This window comes from Carassius gibelio, chromosome A9 (genome assembly GCF_023724105.1).
Source record: "Carassius gibelio isolate Cgi1373 ecotype wild population from Czech Republic chromosome A9, carGib1.2-hapl.c, whole genome shotgun sequence".
In the NCBI taxonomy this organism is placed as follows: domain Eukaryota; kingdom Metazoa; phylum Chordata; class Actinopteri; order Cypriniformes; family Cyprinidae; genus Carassius; species Carassius gibelio.
In genome coordinates, this window is record NC_068379.1 from 30,250,477 (window position 1) to 30,267,602 (window position 17,126).

Sequence of the window (17,126 nt, forward strand, 5' to 3'; positions counted from 1 at the left end):
TAAGCAAAAAAGCTGCGTTTTTGGAAGAAACATCCATCAAGGTTGTTTAAACCATCACTTCTGGTCAAAGTACCACTCCATAATCCAATAACCATCCCCTGTTGTCCTCTCACATCAAAACCCACAGATATATTTTTCTAGAACTGTTTTGGACTGTTTGGACAGCACTCCTGATTCAGATGAGATTACTTTTTCACTGCTGAAAACAAAATGATGGATAGAGGACTTTTTTTACCCTTCCTGTAGCCAAAAGCAATGGTTTCTAGTTTAGAAAGTCTTAATCAAGGATTTGTTAACAAACATGCAGCTTTCCGATCTTAAAATAACATCAACTGATGGACTGGAGTCGTGTGGATTATTGTGATGTTTCTATCAGCTGTTTCGACTCTTATTCTGACGGCACCCATTCACTCGTTGAACAAGTGATGTGAAATTTCTTTAAATCTGTTCCAATAAAGAAAACAAACTGATCTACATAATTTTATATGAACATGAACACTGCAAGTAAACAGTTAAACAATGGAAAACAAAATGTAAACAGTAAAAATATGATGGTATAGCTGCTTCATTGCTGAATTCCTACCTGCTAGTGTACAAAAGTAAATGTCTGGAATGCATGTCATCAGATATTTATGAGAACTAAAAGGGTATCATGCTGTGAGTAAAGACTACACAAAAAGTTCTACATAGGAAGCATTGGCCTGCCAGATGTTTCCTCTGACATGCCATAGAGTAGTATTAAATTGACAACATATGTTGTCCACCATCTTGGAAAGCATTAAGTAAATGAGGCAATCCCAGAGAGCACTTGGCACTTTCTTTACAAGCCTCAAATGGAAAACAAACTGTAAAACAGTTGCATGACAGACTAAAAAAAAAAAAAATGCCTTTGGGACATGAGGCCATCAATATAATTCAGTCTCAAATGTTATACTTTGGTGCCCATTTTCCTGTACTTTGAACCCAGAACAAATGAAAGACCTTGTTTATGTGAACACATTTTCTTCAGTTCCAACTCACTAGAATATGTTCAGTGTTCAAGCTAAAAGATGAAATCTCTCTCAGCACGTAGCATGGTGTCTAATAAGAGGGAAAGTCCACCGATACTGAGTGCTGGAACAGGTGGGCTAACATACAAAAGCACTTGACAAACAGGATAAGCATTCATTCATCTGTCCACATGAATGTGTGTTTATCGTATGTTCTGATTTATCCCAGACTTTCGACAGTGCCCTGCATCATTGATTTAAATAAATAGCACGCATCTGTATCAAGGAAGATACGGCAGGCATAAAAAAAGCAAAATAGATATTGCTTACACAAAATACAGTAAAGGCATTTCAGGAATATTTAGTTTAGATTGTGGAATTATTTTTATCACAATTTAGTATACAGTACACACAAATTCAAATTTTCAATGAAAAAAAAACAGAAAAAAATAAAACCTTACTGTTATGTAAAGCAAAAAAAAAAAAAAAAAAAATTATATTGAAATCATGGTGGCATCTTTATAATCCTCATATTGCAGTATTTTAGTGTAATAAATCTGGAGGGATTACAGTAATGAGAATTTGTTTGGAAATTACCTTGAATGTTTAAAATGACATTAAAAATAGATATTTGGACATGTTTTTTTATCAGATTCACCAATTAAATATTTATATACATTTAAATATAAACAGAGGCACGATTAAAAATCATATTTCACAGACTCTGAAAAGCAATGCTGTTGGAATATGAATTTAAATATAAATACTTGGTGATGATTTCTACATCATGATATTTTGAATGTTTAAACAAACTTTCAACTTCATTCAATAGTTACCTTGGAAACCTTTTAGCACTGTTGGGCCAAAATCAATGAAATGAAAAAATAATAAAAAAAAATCTGGAAATTAACCAAATGCATTATAGTAAACCACATACACATTCAAAATGTAACCTTGAAAAGAGTGTTGTCTGCACCTTAATACCTAACCTAATCTATCTCTGTTCATATATTTTTCTTAAATAATCTGTTAAGCTGTCTTGATATTAATTTCTCAAATCTCTGATTATGGAGATTAGACAACATTAGCATCCATGTTTCAAGATCACAGTTGGATCTAAATAGTATGCAGGCCAGACTAATGGAATATAACACGGAGGAGGCTGCCCAAGGCCAATGTCACCTGCATTTAGCTTCAAAATATGATGAAAAAATGCTTTTTACCAATTCACAGATGGGTGAGTACCACTCTCTCTCATCCTCACACATTCATACGCCTAGGGAAAGTGACACAGGAAATGGAACTCACACATAGAAAAGCCTATTCTCCTATTATTTTATTTCTCTAATTGCACATATTTTTACATCGCCATAAATGATTATTTTGTTGAAATGATTGCACTTTTTCTTTTTTTTTTTTATTATCATGACAAATACAGCATTCACAATTAAATGAAATACACGTGACAGGCATTACTCTGCTTAAATTTCAATAGTGTAAACATTGCCATCTAAATATCCCACAGAGCTGGTATAAGAGGCAGCAGGTGCACTGCATTAATTCATGTTTTTGCTGAGGAGCCAAGCCGGTGACCAGACAGCTCAGCGGTGGTACAGCAACTGTGGTAACGGGACGTGACGTCTCTATTCCCACCTTCAGGGAAAGAGGGTTACATATGTAACAGAGATATTTCCTTTTAGTCAGTCACTCTCTACGTCACATCGAGGATGACTGACGAATTGGGATCCCTACCAATGCACCACAGGAGCTGCCCCCTCCAGTGCCCTGTGTAGGCCACTTGACCCTTCCTATAAGGCAGACACCACGTTTGACATAACGGAGTGTTTTATGCAACGCCGAGATGCTCATGTCCCGACAAGGAGAACATGCACCATCTATGAATGCTTCCTCAGCTTGCTTAATGCCCAGAAACGCGGGGCAGTTATTATGACCGTCCTGAGGTGCCAGATAATGACCACATCCAGAAACCCACGGGTGATGAGACATCTTTAAAAAGATGCGATCACCCATGTTGCTCTTTTAGTGCTGATGACATGTCTCTCTTTTTGTGAGACCATGAACACCGCTGCTGTACCATAACTCCACACATATACTCACAATCACAAGTGATGCACCACTGCTCAGCTCCGAAGCGAAAGGATTAATTAATGCGGTGCACCTGCTGCCCTTTATACCACACTGAGGGGTATGACAGCCAGATGTGAGATCTGCATGCCTATGTCCATTGGCTCGTTTATTTACACTCAAAGTGGACTGGTCTCTTTGGCCAGATTCCAGTTCGTCAGTCATCACGATGTTACATCGAGAGTGATTGACTGAAAGGGAACTTGGTTGACCGAGGACTACATCAATAAAAAAAATAAATTATATATATATATATATATATATATATATATATATATATATATATATATATATTATTCATATTAGTAGGGGGTGTTCAGTTTCAAACATATTCATATTCAGTTTTAAATTGTTCAAAATTTATAAATTATTCAGGTTCACTGAATTCAGACAAATTGTTTGACTTGAAAGTACATGCTTTGGGGTCCCAAAGCGAACTACAGCCTGAGACACGGTGACCTGGGCAGTACAAATTTGTTCAGGAAACAAAGGCTCCAAACATGTGTTTGTTCTATCTAATCAAGCCTTGCCTTTGATAGCAAAGGAAATGGGCATACGGGAGAGTCTTTACTCAATTAAAACATTCACTATGACCATACAGACTGGTCCCTCCTCAGGAATGCTTCCAGGATTTTATGGGAAATTACTGTCCGTTTTTTCTAGTTATCTGTAAAGTAAACAAGGCATTTGAATAATAGCTTCTTTCAAGGGAATAAGGGACTGTGGTGCTTTTGGTGTGATAATGTAGAGTTATATCACTTGTCTAACTTTGAAAAACAAACTGTTATAATGTTAAACTGTTTTCCAGCATGGCTAATCTGATATGCTCCCGAGGCCCAAAACAAAATGTCTTTGGAATTTGGTAATGTTCTTTGCACTTCAATGAAGAATTTGGGGCATCCAGACTCAGTTAGGCCTACCAAAAAATTATAATTTAATAAATTATGGCAATATAAAAGAAATGGAGAAAACAACAAAACCCATAATTGTTATTTATAAAAATTAGTAATTAACACATTCTGGAATATATATATATATATATATATATATATATATATATATATTCTCTATTGCTCTAACCTGACGTCTTATAATTCTCTGAAACTGTTGTGGGAATGGGATCTGATGGTATCATTTAGGCTGGCTTATTGGATTACGATTTGTAACAGAGTTTTTACAAAGTTTACCTCAATTTCTATACATGAACAAAATTCTAATTTTTTTCATAGGATCTATTTTACATTTTCTTCGACTTCATAGAATGTTTCATAGTTGCTCAAATCTTAGTTTTAAATATAAAACATTCAAGGGCACACCTTTTCATTTATTTTGGTCCTGCAATCAAAAATAAAATGAAAGTCTTTCCTGTACAAGAGAAGTCAACAATTTTCAAAAACCAAGAACAGGAGGTTATTATGTCAAACCCTTGAGGAAATTCAGAAAAAGATTCAGATGTCCCCTACAGAGGAAAAAAGTGAAAGGCTCCCAGAAGGATTTGTGATTTCAATTAGTTTTTATCCTTGCAATGCCTGTTGGGTGATCTGCTCAGTCTGAGCAATTTTCACACAGCACATCAAGGGAGCTTTAGTCAGGAAACACATAAGTGAGATTACGCAGAGATTCCCATAAATGTTTGGAAAGCAAGACTATGCACACTAAACAAAGCACAAATACAAGAATGAAAATCTGAAGTGTCCCATTTTCTGAATTGTCATAAATGATCATACAGTCATGCCCACAAATATTGGCACTCTTGGCAAATATGATCAAAAAAGGCTGTGAAAATTCATCTGCATTGTTAATCCTTTTGATTTTTTATTTAAAAAATTCACAAGAATGTATCCTTTCATTGGATAATAAGAATTTAAAACGGAGGGGAAATATCATTATGAAATTAATGTTTTTCTCAAATACTCGTTGGACACAATTATTGGCACCCCTAGAAATTCTTATGAGAAAATGTCTCTGAAGTATATTCCTATTCATATTCACAATTTTGAGCACTCTAGCATGATTATAAACATGAAATCATCCAGCTCTGGCTTCCTTTTTCACAGAAATATAAAGAGGAGGGAAAATAAAGCCCAAATTCCCTTAATCATCCATCACAATGAGAAAAACCAGAGAAAATATTTATGATGTGCAGCAAAAGATATTGGGGCTTCAGAAATCGGTGAAGTGGCTTTAAGAAAAGAACTAGAGCATTAAAAATTCCCATTTCCACCATCAGGGCAATAATTAAGAATTTCCCACCAACAGAAAATGATACAAAACTGCCTGGAAGAGGACGTGTGTCTATATGATCCTAATGTGAGGTGAGAAGGAGAGTTTATGTAGCTAAAGACTCTCCAAGGGTCACAGCTGGAGAATTGCAGAAAATAGTTGAGTCTCTGGTTCAGAAAACCTTTTAAAAAAATTGTCAAACTGAACCTACGTCACCACATGTTATTTGGGAGGGTTACAAGAAAAATTATCCTAGCTCATTCAAAAACAAACTAAAGCATATTCAGTTCTCAGCCATGATTGGAAGTTTAAATGGGACTGGCTTTTATGATCAGAGGAAACTAAAAAATGAGCTTTTTAGCAGCAAACACTCAAGATGGGTTTGGTGAACACAGAGAAAAAAAGTACCCCATGTGTACAATGAAATATACTGCTCTATTTTTGATGTTGTGGGCCTGTATTTCTGCTGGAGGTCCTGGACATCTTGTTTAGATACATGGCATCATGGATTCTATCAAATACCAACAAATAAAAAATCTGTAAGTGACTGACTCTGTTAGAAATATTATAATAGGTCATGTTTGGATCTTCCGACTGTACAATAATCCAAACACAAGCCTCAGAAATAACACAGAAATGGGTCACTGAGCTCAAAACCAAGCTTCTGCTATAGCCATTGCAGTCCTCTGACTTGAACCCTACGAAAAATGAGAGGAGTGAACTGAAGAGGAGAAGCACAAACATGGAGCTGGGAATCTAAAGGTTCTGGACTGATTCTGGATGAAGGAATGGTCTCTGATCTCTTGTGAGGTGTTCTCTAACCTCATCAGGCATTATAGGAGAACATTTAGAGCTGTTAAACTGGCAAATGGAGGTTTCAAAAAGTATTGAATAAAAGGGTGCCAATAATTGTGTCCAACGAATATTAGAGAAAAACATTTATTTCATAATGATATTTCCCCCCATTTAAAATTCTTATCATCCAATGAAATTATACATTTTTGTGAATTTTTTTAATAAAAGATCAAAAGGATTAACAACACGGATGAATTTTCACAACCTTATTTGATCATATTTACCAAGGGTGCCAATATTTGTGGGCATGACTGTATTTGTCTGTATGAACGGAAGAAATATTAGAGTTGCTGTGCTATAATTTCACAGTTGACGTCAAGAGATGTGAAAATGTGTCACACATGGACTGTAGATATTAAACCTCAGCCATTTACAAAGTGACTGAAACTGGGTCCCACAGCAACCGAGCTTGTGGTATTATTGATCCGCAACTGTTGCCCCCGTGTTTGTGCCCTATTAGTCCAAAAGTAATAAACAAGGAGTCCATGCTGTTGTCAGATGTTTGACCAATGCATTCAAAGAAATCCGGCCTATTCTCAGGAGAGTCCATAGTGGACCCAACAAGGACAGGTGCTGTTATTTGAGAGCCTGGGGTGTATAGGCCACAGCTGTGAGGGAAAGAGCCCAGTGAGCATGCATTGCTGCTGGGAACATCCTGTCTTAGTTGTCTGGGTGCAGCGGGAACTCAGACAGCCAGAATGTTAGCAATATTACAGATCCATTGCATTGCAAACCAGGTTTAGCCGAAAACATCTACATTTGCTAAGCAAAACAGTGTTAATTTCGTTGACGAAGACTATGACGAAAAATATTCGTCAACTAACCTTTTTCACGGACGAAAACTAAATAAAAACTAAATAAAAAGTCAGATATGATGACGAAAAACGTGACGAAATATAACTGACACTTTAGTCAACGAATAAAAATGAGACGAAAATATATGGGAGGGACGAATGGAGAAGAGATCCAATCAGTGCGAATCTTTGAGGGTAGGTTGATCTATGCAGAAGCAGCCGAGCCATTTTAAAAAGCCGCGGCAAATGCAAGCGCCACAGCTAAACAAAGCAGCAGTTACACAGAAAAGAGAACAAAGATGAGTTTGCAGAAATTCGCACAGTTTCGAGGACGTTTTCATAACAGTTAAGTTGTTTACACAGGGAACTACACTGCAACCTTTTGAAATGCCATTGCGACCCAAATTTTTATGCGGTCGTAAATGTATCACTGATTATTTTTGTACCTACTTATGTGTAATGCTATGTTTTAATATGAGCATTTATTAAAACAGAAATGTGTATTTTAAGAATACGTTTTATAACGTGCTCCAAGCATTCAACACATCGAGTTGGCTTCAGCCCCGCGATGCGGGAAAGTTGAACTGAGCAGAGCAGCTGGTTACTCGCGTAACACTGAACCGAGCTCTCTTTCAGGACGTTTGCGTCCTCCTGCACCTGAACGAACAAATACAAATCGCATTTTAAATAAACATAAGAAAAAGAGCGAAAAGTGAAAGAGCACAATTCAGCAGCGCGGTGTTCTGGTGTTCAGAGAGCAAGCAGAGACGCGTCTCAAAGTCTTCTTGCTTTTGTACCGACAACAAATACATACTAAATATGTCGAAATACCCGTCTTGGAAAGTGTGTTCGAAAAAGTCTGTAGTTATGTCTTCAGTGAAAGTAAAGCGTTGGAAAGAAATCGGATGCGTATCTTTATAATGGATGCATTTGTCTCTTAAAGTGACCGCGCCTAATTTACTAGCTCTGCTGTCAGTGTCTTTAATGTATGAAAATGAAAGTAAATCACTCACTGCTCTTGATTGAATTACTTTGTAGTTTTAACAAGAATTTATCCAAAGTCAATCCGAAAATCAGATAGAATAGATTATATTGTTTTACTAGTGACTAAAAAAAAAAAACAACTATTAGGGACCTGAGCATGTTTTGCTTAAGTGTTTCTTTCTTTAATTTCTAATGCAACCTTTTCACACCACAGACTGAACCAAATTAAGCATTGCATCAGACATTATCAAGATGAATTTGTTGTTCTGACACAGTTTAACCCTGAGTTATTGTCATATTTTATTACCAATTTCTAAACTACAGCAAATAAACTGTGATATTGTAAGAAACGTTGAAGGTGTCTGAATACATTTTGGTTTGATTGTGTATTTTATTTTACAGTGAAGACTATGCAGTGCTATTTTAAATGAACAAAAACAAACTTAAAAAAATGTAAACTTTGTGTAAATAGCACAAATAAAGAAATAGAATGAACATACAATACAAATATAATATAGGTGGTTGTCTATTTCAATAATACTGTACTTCATCTTGAAAGAATGTCATATGCATTGCATATCATTCAGGACGAATGCATATCTTTTTCAGAGAGCATGTATATTTTTCATTGAGAGCAGGCCTTATGTTTATTTTATAAATACCATTCCATAACAGACTGATGGAAACATTTAGTCAAGTCAACTAAGTTGACTTTGTTCTACTAAAAAAAAACTAGACTAAGACTAAAAGACTTAAGACTAGACTAAGACTAAAACTCTTATGATATTTAGTCGACTAAAACTAGACTAAGACTAAAACATTTCAGATGACTAAAATGTGACTAAAACTAAATGGTGTGTTATTCAAAAGACTAAGACTAAGACTAAATCCGAATTTGCTGTCAAAATTAACACTGAAGCAAAACTACTTGTGCCTGAATCAATTAATAATAGAAATATGTAAAAGCAAACTTGGAATGAATTAATCAACTCAGAATAAACAATTAAAAAATTAATTAGAATACATTTATAAATAAACACAAACAAACAATTTATTTAAATAAATGTACAATAAATACATTTCGGATAAAAATAAATTTAGGAACACTTATTCAATAATAAATAATTTAATACTACATAAATGTGTAAAAAATATTTTAGGATTAATAATATGCATTTAGAATAAATAAATAAATAAATAAATAAATAAATGCTTTTGAAAATCTCATTAATGGTAACGCAGAAATGGGGTCATTCAGCTGTCAGATTTACATGGAAAGTCGTTCCATCACTGATGCCAATGCTTCAGCCAGTAAGCTTGGTGATGATTGCTGGGGTTAGACCCCGCCTGGAGACAGGTGTACCATATATGCCACTCTCTAATGGGAAGTGAAAATCCCTGGATAAAGCCAGGACATGTAACCAGAACTTCTTCCATATGTGTGATTCAGTGTAGCTGCTGAAGCCTTTGTGCAGGAGGTGCATTTTAATGTCCTTATGCATTTAAAAGGCTGGTGGGAATCAGACACAGGAAGAGCAGTCTTCTGAAAGGTCCTTGAGAGTAGCCTGAGCAACATTAATGTGTCCTCACTGACTCTAAAATAAACCTGTCAACCGCCCACTGAGAGGAACTCATGCTAATGCTTCCTGCAAAGTAAATCCATTAAAATTGATATTACTAGCACAGGCAGTCTATTCTATTTTTTTTTTTTTTTTACACAATACATGGAAGTCTGATCAAATCAGATCTTTAGGAATGACTGCACACACTGCCATTTTGCAGATGATGAAATCAAATCCATTTCTTCAGATTGTGTTCACTATCCCATATATCAATTAATTAATTAATAAATACATTTAGGATAAATATTTATTAAAAATATAAATATAAAACTAAAATTATTAGTTGTAAATGTATATATTTTTTATAAAATGTAATAAATATGTATGTATAAATATCTAATAAATGTCTCACAAAATGTATATTTAGAATAAAAAAAATTAAACCACAGTTACTATAGTAAAATAATTCTAATATTAATATGATATCTTCAAAGAATAAAAGTACCCTTCAGAATCTTATTGTTTCTCTGTTTGGTTTCCTTTTTTGGTAGTGTGGCATATACCACCACCATTTCACTACAACAATAATTGTTTTACAGTATTTTTGGTGGAAAGTATGGTTACTATGGTTGCCTTAGAAGGGAACTTCTAACTGTGTCCTCTAGGGGGCGCTATGGAGAACACCTCATCGTGACCCGTGTCTGAAGCATACTTTGAAAAAACACCAACTTGTTGGTGACAGCCTCTGACGTCACTACCGGTGCGACTATGAATCAGCGCCAGGAGAACACGTCATCCTCTTTTTCGTTTTCATTGACTGCTTTGTTCGAAGTGTGCATCTGAGAGAATCACCACAGTAAGAGTGATCTTTTTCTGTTTATCATGGCATCCACTAGCAAGGATTTTAGACAGCGTGTACATCCGTGTCGGCGTTATTTGACACCTGATGAGACACACAGTTTTTGCGTCTCTTGTTTGGGTGAAGAGCATGCGCGTGATGTCCTTGAGGGAAAAAAGTTTGCTCTCGTCTGTCTCTCTTTTCGAGGAAAGAGCGGCAGCTATCTGCTTCCCGCGGTTCAGGATCCGCCGGTGCTGAGGCACGGAGGAGAGTGAGCTTGTGGGGATCGCAGGTGGATCTCGCTGAGGAGTTTAGAGAGGGACTTTCCCTTTCGCGCTCTTCGGCGGCAGACGAGAGTGAACTTCAGGAGGAAGATGTGTTGTCATTAACCCTTTCTGATACTGAAGTTAGTGCTCTGCTGGGTTCTGCCCAGGAAGAGCAGGAAATGTCTGAGGCTAGCTAAGAAGCTGAGGATGAGCCTTCTCAATCCTGCCCTGCGTATGTGGAGCTGTTGGATTTGCCATGGAAAGTTGGATTTGCCATGGAAACGTGCCAGCAAAGTGACGGCGCGAGGTCACCTCGACGAGCGTTATTTATCTGATCATAGTCCTCCAGCCCAGGTGAGCCTTCCTTTCTTGCCTGATTTACATGCATTTCGAATGAAGTCGAAAAAGAATGGAAGAGGCCGTTTTCTTCTCGCATCCATTGGTTTCAGCAAACGAGTTATGCCAACATCAAGGCGATGCGCGAAAACGGCTATGAGAGAATGCCCCCTGTAGAATAGATCTCTGTGGGGGAAACATCCTCTCTTAAATCTCCCTCTTTGCCATCTAAGGCCCTCCAGGATACATCCCGCTTTAATGGCAGAGCATACGCAGCAACAGGTCAGGCTGTGGCTTCTTTGCACACGATGGCAGTGCTCCAGGCTTATCAGGCTGATCTGCTGAAGGACCTGGATAAAGACGAGGGCCTTTCAGCTGACAGAGCTGCGCCACACCACAGACCCCTCTCTCCATGCTACCAAGCAAGCCGCCTCTGCCATGGGTAGGTCTATGGCGGCCATGGTGTTAACAGAGAGACATCTGTGGGTGAACCTGGCAGACATCAGGAGAAAGGGGCTTTCTTCTCGATGCTCCGGTCTCGCCTTCAGAACTTTTTGGTACCTCCATCGAGACGGTGGTCAAGAAGTACAGGAAGGTAAGGGTGCGCTCAGCTGCCTTTAAATGCTTTATTCCACAGGTCCAAGCCTGAACAACATAGGGATCCTGGCCCGCCTCGATCTGACTATCAAAGACACACACAGAAGGCTAGTGTCACAGCTCGCGCTCTTCCCCCACCTATGGTGGTAAGAGGAATCGTGGGTCACGAGGAGATAAATAGGACCTGAGGGATGTGATTCAGATGAGGCAGCATTTTCATCTGAATCGTAATGATACCTAGGTAGCTACTCATTCCCTTTGGGTGTTTTTAACTTCTGACTTTATCCTCCCCTGCCTAATTCCCCTGTAACAACCAGCTCTCCACCTAATCGAGGTTAGGTGGGAAATTTCTCCTATGCTGGACCTATGATGTTTTTGTCTGATTCTATGTTCAATGCAACCACCTTACTGATTGTCTGGACTAAAAGGAGGTGCCCCTTGAGCGGGGCTCCAGTGCAGGAGGGTGGAGAGTATGTAACCCTTTCTGTATATACTTATGTGTATTAAATTGCTGGTGGTTGTGTATCTACTAACAAACTGTGAGTTTCCTTTACAGTGCTCAGTTACGGCGTTTACTAAACATTCGCCAGCACCGGCCATCCGGCCTTGTGCTCTGGTATTAGGCGGCCGAGATCACAGGCCTCTGCGGGAGCCTCGCTTATCATCAGAACTGGCACAGCACTGCAGGGAATCTCATGGATGTCCGGCCAGGTCACCCTGAGGGGCCTCCTGGCTGCTTAATTGTGCTGTCGCATCAAGCGGGAAGTGGAGGTGGTAATTACTGAAATCCACAATGTTGTAAGTTTGCACACAAGTGCTCTGCTATCTTTCTAAAATCCTTTATGGTGAGGGCTTTGCGCAGCTGCTTCGTGCCCTTTCTTGAGTTGGTAAAGCCCTGTTTATCTTGGAACCCACTCCACTTATGTATCCTCGGATACCTATCTGTCTAAACAGGGTGTTGCTACTAGGGATCTGTTGAGACAGCTCCTTCAGCAAGCTTATACGAGAGCAAGCGTTAGCCCCTGTGTGACAGGCAAGACCTTGTATAAATACTGGGTTCTTAGCCAGTATCCCTTTAAAGGAATCCTTCCTGATTCCAAGCCTTTAGCTCTACCCTGGACCGAGCCCCTAACAAATAAAAACTTTTGTTTATAGCTTAGGCCTTTGGCCGGGATAATGTCATGGACAGCCATCTAAACGTCCCAGGGGCAACTCCAAGGGAAATGGTAGAGTTGGTACTTGCCATGTGTTTGCCATGATTCTGGCCTGCATTCCCCTCAGCATGGCGGCGTGGGTATACTGTTCCCCATAGCGCCCCCTAGAGGACGCAGTTCGAAGTTCCCTTGAAAGGGAATGTCTTTCAATGGTTCCCTGAGTAGGGAACGAGACAATTTGTCCTCTAGCTCCCTGCCAAACTTCGGACGTAAGCTTCAGACGAAAAAGTGGATGATGTGTTCTCCTGGCGCTGATTTATAGTCGCGCCAGTAGTGACGTCAGACGCTGTCGCCGGCCAACGAGGTAGTGTTTTTTCAAAGTATGCTTCAGACATGGGTCACGACAAGGACGCAGTGTCTCGTTCCCTACTACGATTTTATATAAACAACAGTTAGTGGAGTGATTTACAAACACTTTGCGAGTCAGTTCATGTATATAATTTTAAGAAATGGTTCAAAATAATCAGATAACAGATTCATGTGAATTATCATTCAAAAATGTTTCCAGTAGTTCCTCCAGTAGTCAATCATCAAAAAAATCCATAACTATTGAATTCCATCAAAAATAATAAAAAAGCTTATACCACCACCATTTTACTACAACAAAAACTATTGACTTTGGTGGAAACTATTATTAAAAAAATCTACAGTGGAGTGATTTACAAATGCTTTGCCAATAAATTCATGTGAACCTTAAAAAGTAAAAAATAAAAATAAACTGGTTCAAAGACAGACTTATTTGAGAATCACTAGACTACAAACAACTAAACGGATTTGAGTTGGATCAGCCAAAACAATCAGATTTTTTAACGCTTATCCAAAGCCATAGTCTCTAGTTGCTCCGACCCTAATGCACATCAGTGTCTAGATGCTGAGGCAAGAAATGGGATGCCTGTGGGAATCCTTGCATAACTGAGAGCTGGAGGGCTGTCAAGTAAATTTGAGTTCTCTCTCTCTTTCTCTTCCTACATGGTGAATGAAACAGAAGTCTAAAATGTGCTCTAGATTAGTGAACGAATCCTTGAATCCACTTATTTTTAAATGACTTGTGCTCTGTGACCTGATCTACTGACAGTATCAGCTGGGCTAGGGTCAAGGCTGGAAACAATTTTCATCAAGGGGACAGTACCTACAACAATTTCTGCATTTTATTTTTAAAACTGATAAGCGGCCCAGGGTGGCCCAAGGATGCCCAAAATGACCTGCAGTCGGAGGCCCTGAATTCCAAGTTTGGTCTCAGAGTAGCAGTATAACATTTGCAGTTTTAAGTTTTCTCGTTTACTTAAGATTTAACTTCAGAAACAGTGTTGGGGGTCACACATTACAAGTAACAGGAGTTACATAATCAGATTACTTTTTTCAAGTAACTAGTAAAGTAACGCACTACTTTTTTAATTTACAAGAAAATATAAAAAAAGTAACGGCAGTTGCTTTGTTTTCCTGTTTATTGACTGACAAGCCTGTAGTTTCAGACTAAATGTGAATGTGCATTAATTCATCTCACTCCTAAAAACAAAATAAAAAACAGATTTAGTATTCATCAAAATAAATAAAAACAGTGATTGTACATGATTGTAAAACAACAGATTTTTTCAGCAATCGTGTAAACTAGAGTAAGACAGAACAACTATGAGCTCTGACATTTGTAAGCGAGATGAAGGCATAAGAGCATAAATCTGTAGAAAGTTTCATATCATACAATATTTAACAAAATATTTTTCACATTATACAGTACAGTATGATATTCAATAGTTATTGTGTTTGATTCATTCACATCATTCTCAAATCATCATGGGAAGAGTATTTCATTCTCCTATAAATATATGTATATAGCTTTGTAGCTGTTATTTTCAAATATAGATTTACTTCAAATAAATTTGTGGTTTATGGCTTTTAAATATCTATGGTGAAAATAAATGGGAGGGGGGGGGGTCGTGACTGTCACACAGTTTTCTAAACAAGCAAGCATCTGGTGAGTTAATGTTGTTAAATGTAATGCACAAAAAATAGACATTTTTTTTTTTATTGTTGGAGTGCCATATTGCCAAATTTAAAGGTCCCGTTTTTACGCACTTTTTTGAAGCTTTGTGTTTACAGTGTGCAATATAACATGTGTCCATGTTATTTTTCACATAATTCACCTATCTGTAGACCGCTGTTTTCACTGTCACAAAAACGAGCTGATGACTTCCTTGTTCTATAAAGTCCCTCCTTCGGAAATACGTAACAAGTTGTGATTGGGCCAGCGGTTCCTGTGTTGGGATTCGACAGCAGCTTAGAGCATGCTGCCCTCCTGGAAACGCAACTGGACGAGTTTTGAGAAACAAGTGGGCAGGAGCATGTGCTGGATATGAACTTATAATCACAGGAGCGTTTTTACTGACGAGATGCGCATGAAAATTTAATTTGTTTTTTTTTTGCACAGCCCTAACATCTAGTTAACAAAGCTAAACAGCGTTGTCCTTTGTGTAGTAAGTTACAGAAACTGTTAAATGCACCAACTTACCGGTTGTGGTCCATAAACAACGCCTTCTCCAGACAAAGAGGGAACTGCTCCATCTTTCAGGAATAATCTTTGTGCGAATCCGGCATTACATTTATTGAGTAGTTGTCCTCAGCAAAATGTGCTGCACATAGTTTTACTATGTACATATGTTACATAATTTCATATGTTTCAACGTGTCAACGACATGGCAAACACAAACGCAGCTCTTCCTTCTTCTCCGTCGGATGCGCAATAAGGCCACGCCCCCTGTTTGTGAATTAATGTGGGTGGAGGTTAGTTAAAAAAAACTGTTTTAGTGATGTCATTACTCCAGGAACTAAAGGGATGTAGTCCAAACGGGTCGTTTTTTGTAGACGAATTCTGTTAAATAAAATCTAGCTTGGCATTGAACTTTGAGCTTTAGAATTTTACAGATATTATTTATACTCTAACAACAACATTACACACTAACTAAAGTTTAAAACATGGGATCACGAAGAAGGGGACCTTTAATGTGCTGTGTTGGATGTTTCACTTCCTTGAATAGAAGGATTTTTATTCAGTGGTGCCTAATGAACTTAATGCCTACTCTTCCCACTTAGGGCATACTCACATTTCACATGGTTGTCTTGTACTGAGTCTGAGGTGCGTTTCTACACCAATAAGGTGAGAACAACACCCGTTATAAACCTGAATATACTTATTACTATCCAAGTAGTAATAGAAGATGTTTATTGTCAGAAAGATGACAGTAGTGCACACAAAAGTATTAGCTGTTCTGTGCTCCGGCATGGTTAGCGATATCCACCTAGACCCTTTCTAAAGGCCAATTTATACTTCTGCGTCGGGTGCACGTAGTAGGTACGGCGTAGCATACGCATTGACGTGTACCATACGTTGTACCCTTCGCCGTACCCTGACGCGCACCTCCTCAAAAATTTAACTACGCATCGCGATTGTGATTGGTCGGCTTGGTAGTATCATGTTTCCTCCTACGCATTTCCGGAATGATCTACTGCACTCTCGACCGCCCACCATTTTTAAATTCCGAAATTCAGTGAAGAGCCAACATGGAAATGGACCAAGTGACCGAGCGATTAATTGAAGAAAAGAGGAAATACAGCCATCTGTATGACTCCTCTTCGGGAGATTACAAAGACTGCCAGATCGATCCACGAGGATCGAGGAATGAAACACAGTGGAACCCGCTCACTTCAACTAGCGTTTCGGTGGTGTAACTGCAGAGCAAAACAGACATACGCAGAAGTATAAATGCTCACGACGGCGTCCCCTATGTGCATAGCCTACGACGTACACTACGGTGTACACTCGCACAGAAGTATAAATTGGCCTTAACAGTCAACCTCTTCAAGTGGGCCAGGGCACAGCACATAGCGATCAAACAAATGATACTTTGGGGTAAAACATGCTCGGACATGGTTCAGTTCACCTAGTATGTATACACCCTTAATTGATCATACCCTGGTACTTGTATCCACACATTTCTGGTAAAGACAAAACAAACCTAACACACATTACTAAGCCCTGCTAATGGAATGGTTCAGACAGTGTGAAAGAATTTGCCATGGTGTTGTATGGAGGATTCATTTGTTTTCTTACCAAGAGCCTTAAGAGCCTTTTAATCCAAACATAGGGAAAAAAAAGAGGAAACTTCTGTCAAGTTCAATCTGAAGAAAAATGCATTGCAGTTTTCCTGTGATTGTGTTAAATTGACCAGCAAGAATCTTTTTTACTCATTTGTGATTATTGAAATTTTCAGAAATCATCTAAGCCCCAACTGAAGAAAGAAAGATGTAGTTTCTTTACTAAAAAAAAAA

At 38.3% G+C, this 17,126-nt stretch overlaps 1 protein-coding gene across 8 annotated transcripts in view; it reads right to left on the reverse strand.

Annotated features, from left to right (window-relative positions):
• Window positions 1–17,126, reverse strand: part of LOC128020142 (PTB domain-containing engulfment adapter protein 1-like) — a 197,137-nt gene that overhangs the window by 135,404 nt on the left and 44,607 nt on the right. The gene's annotated exons all lie outside the window — the stretch shown is intronic.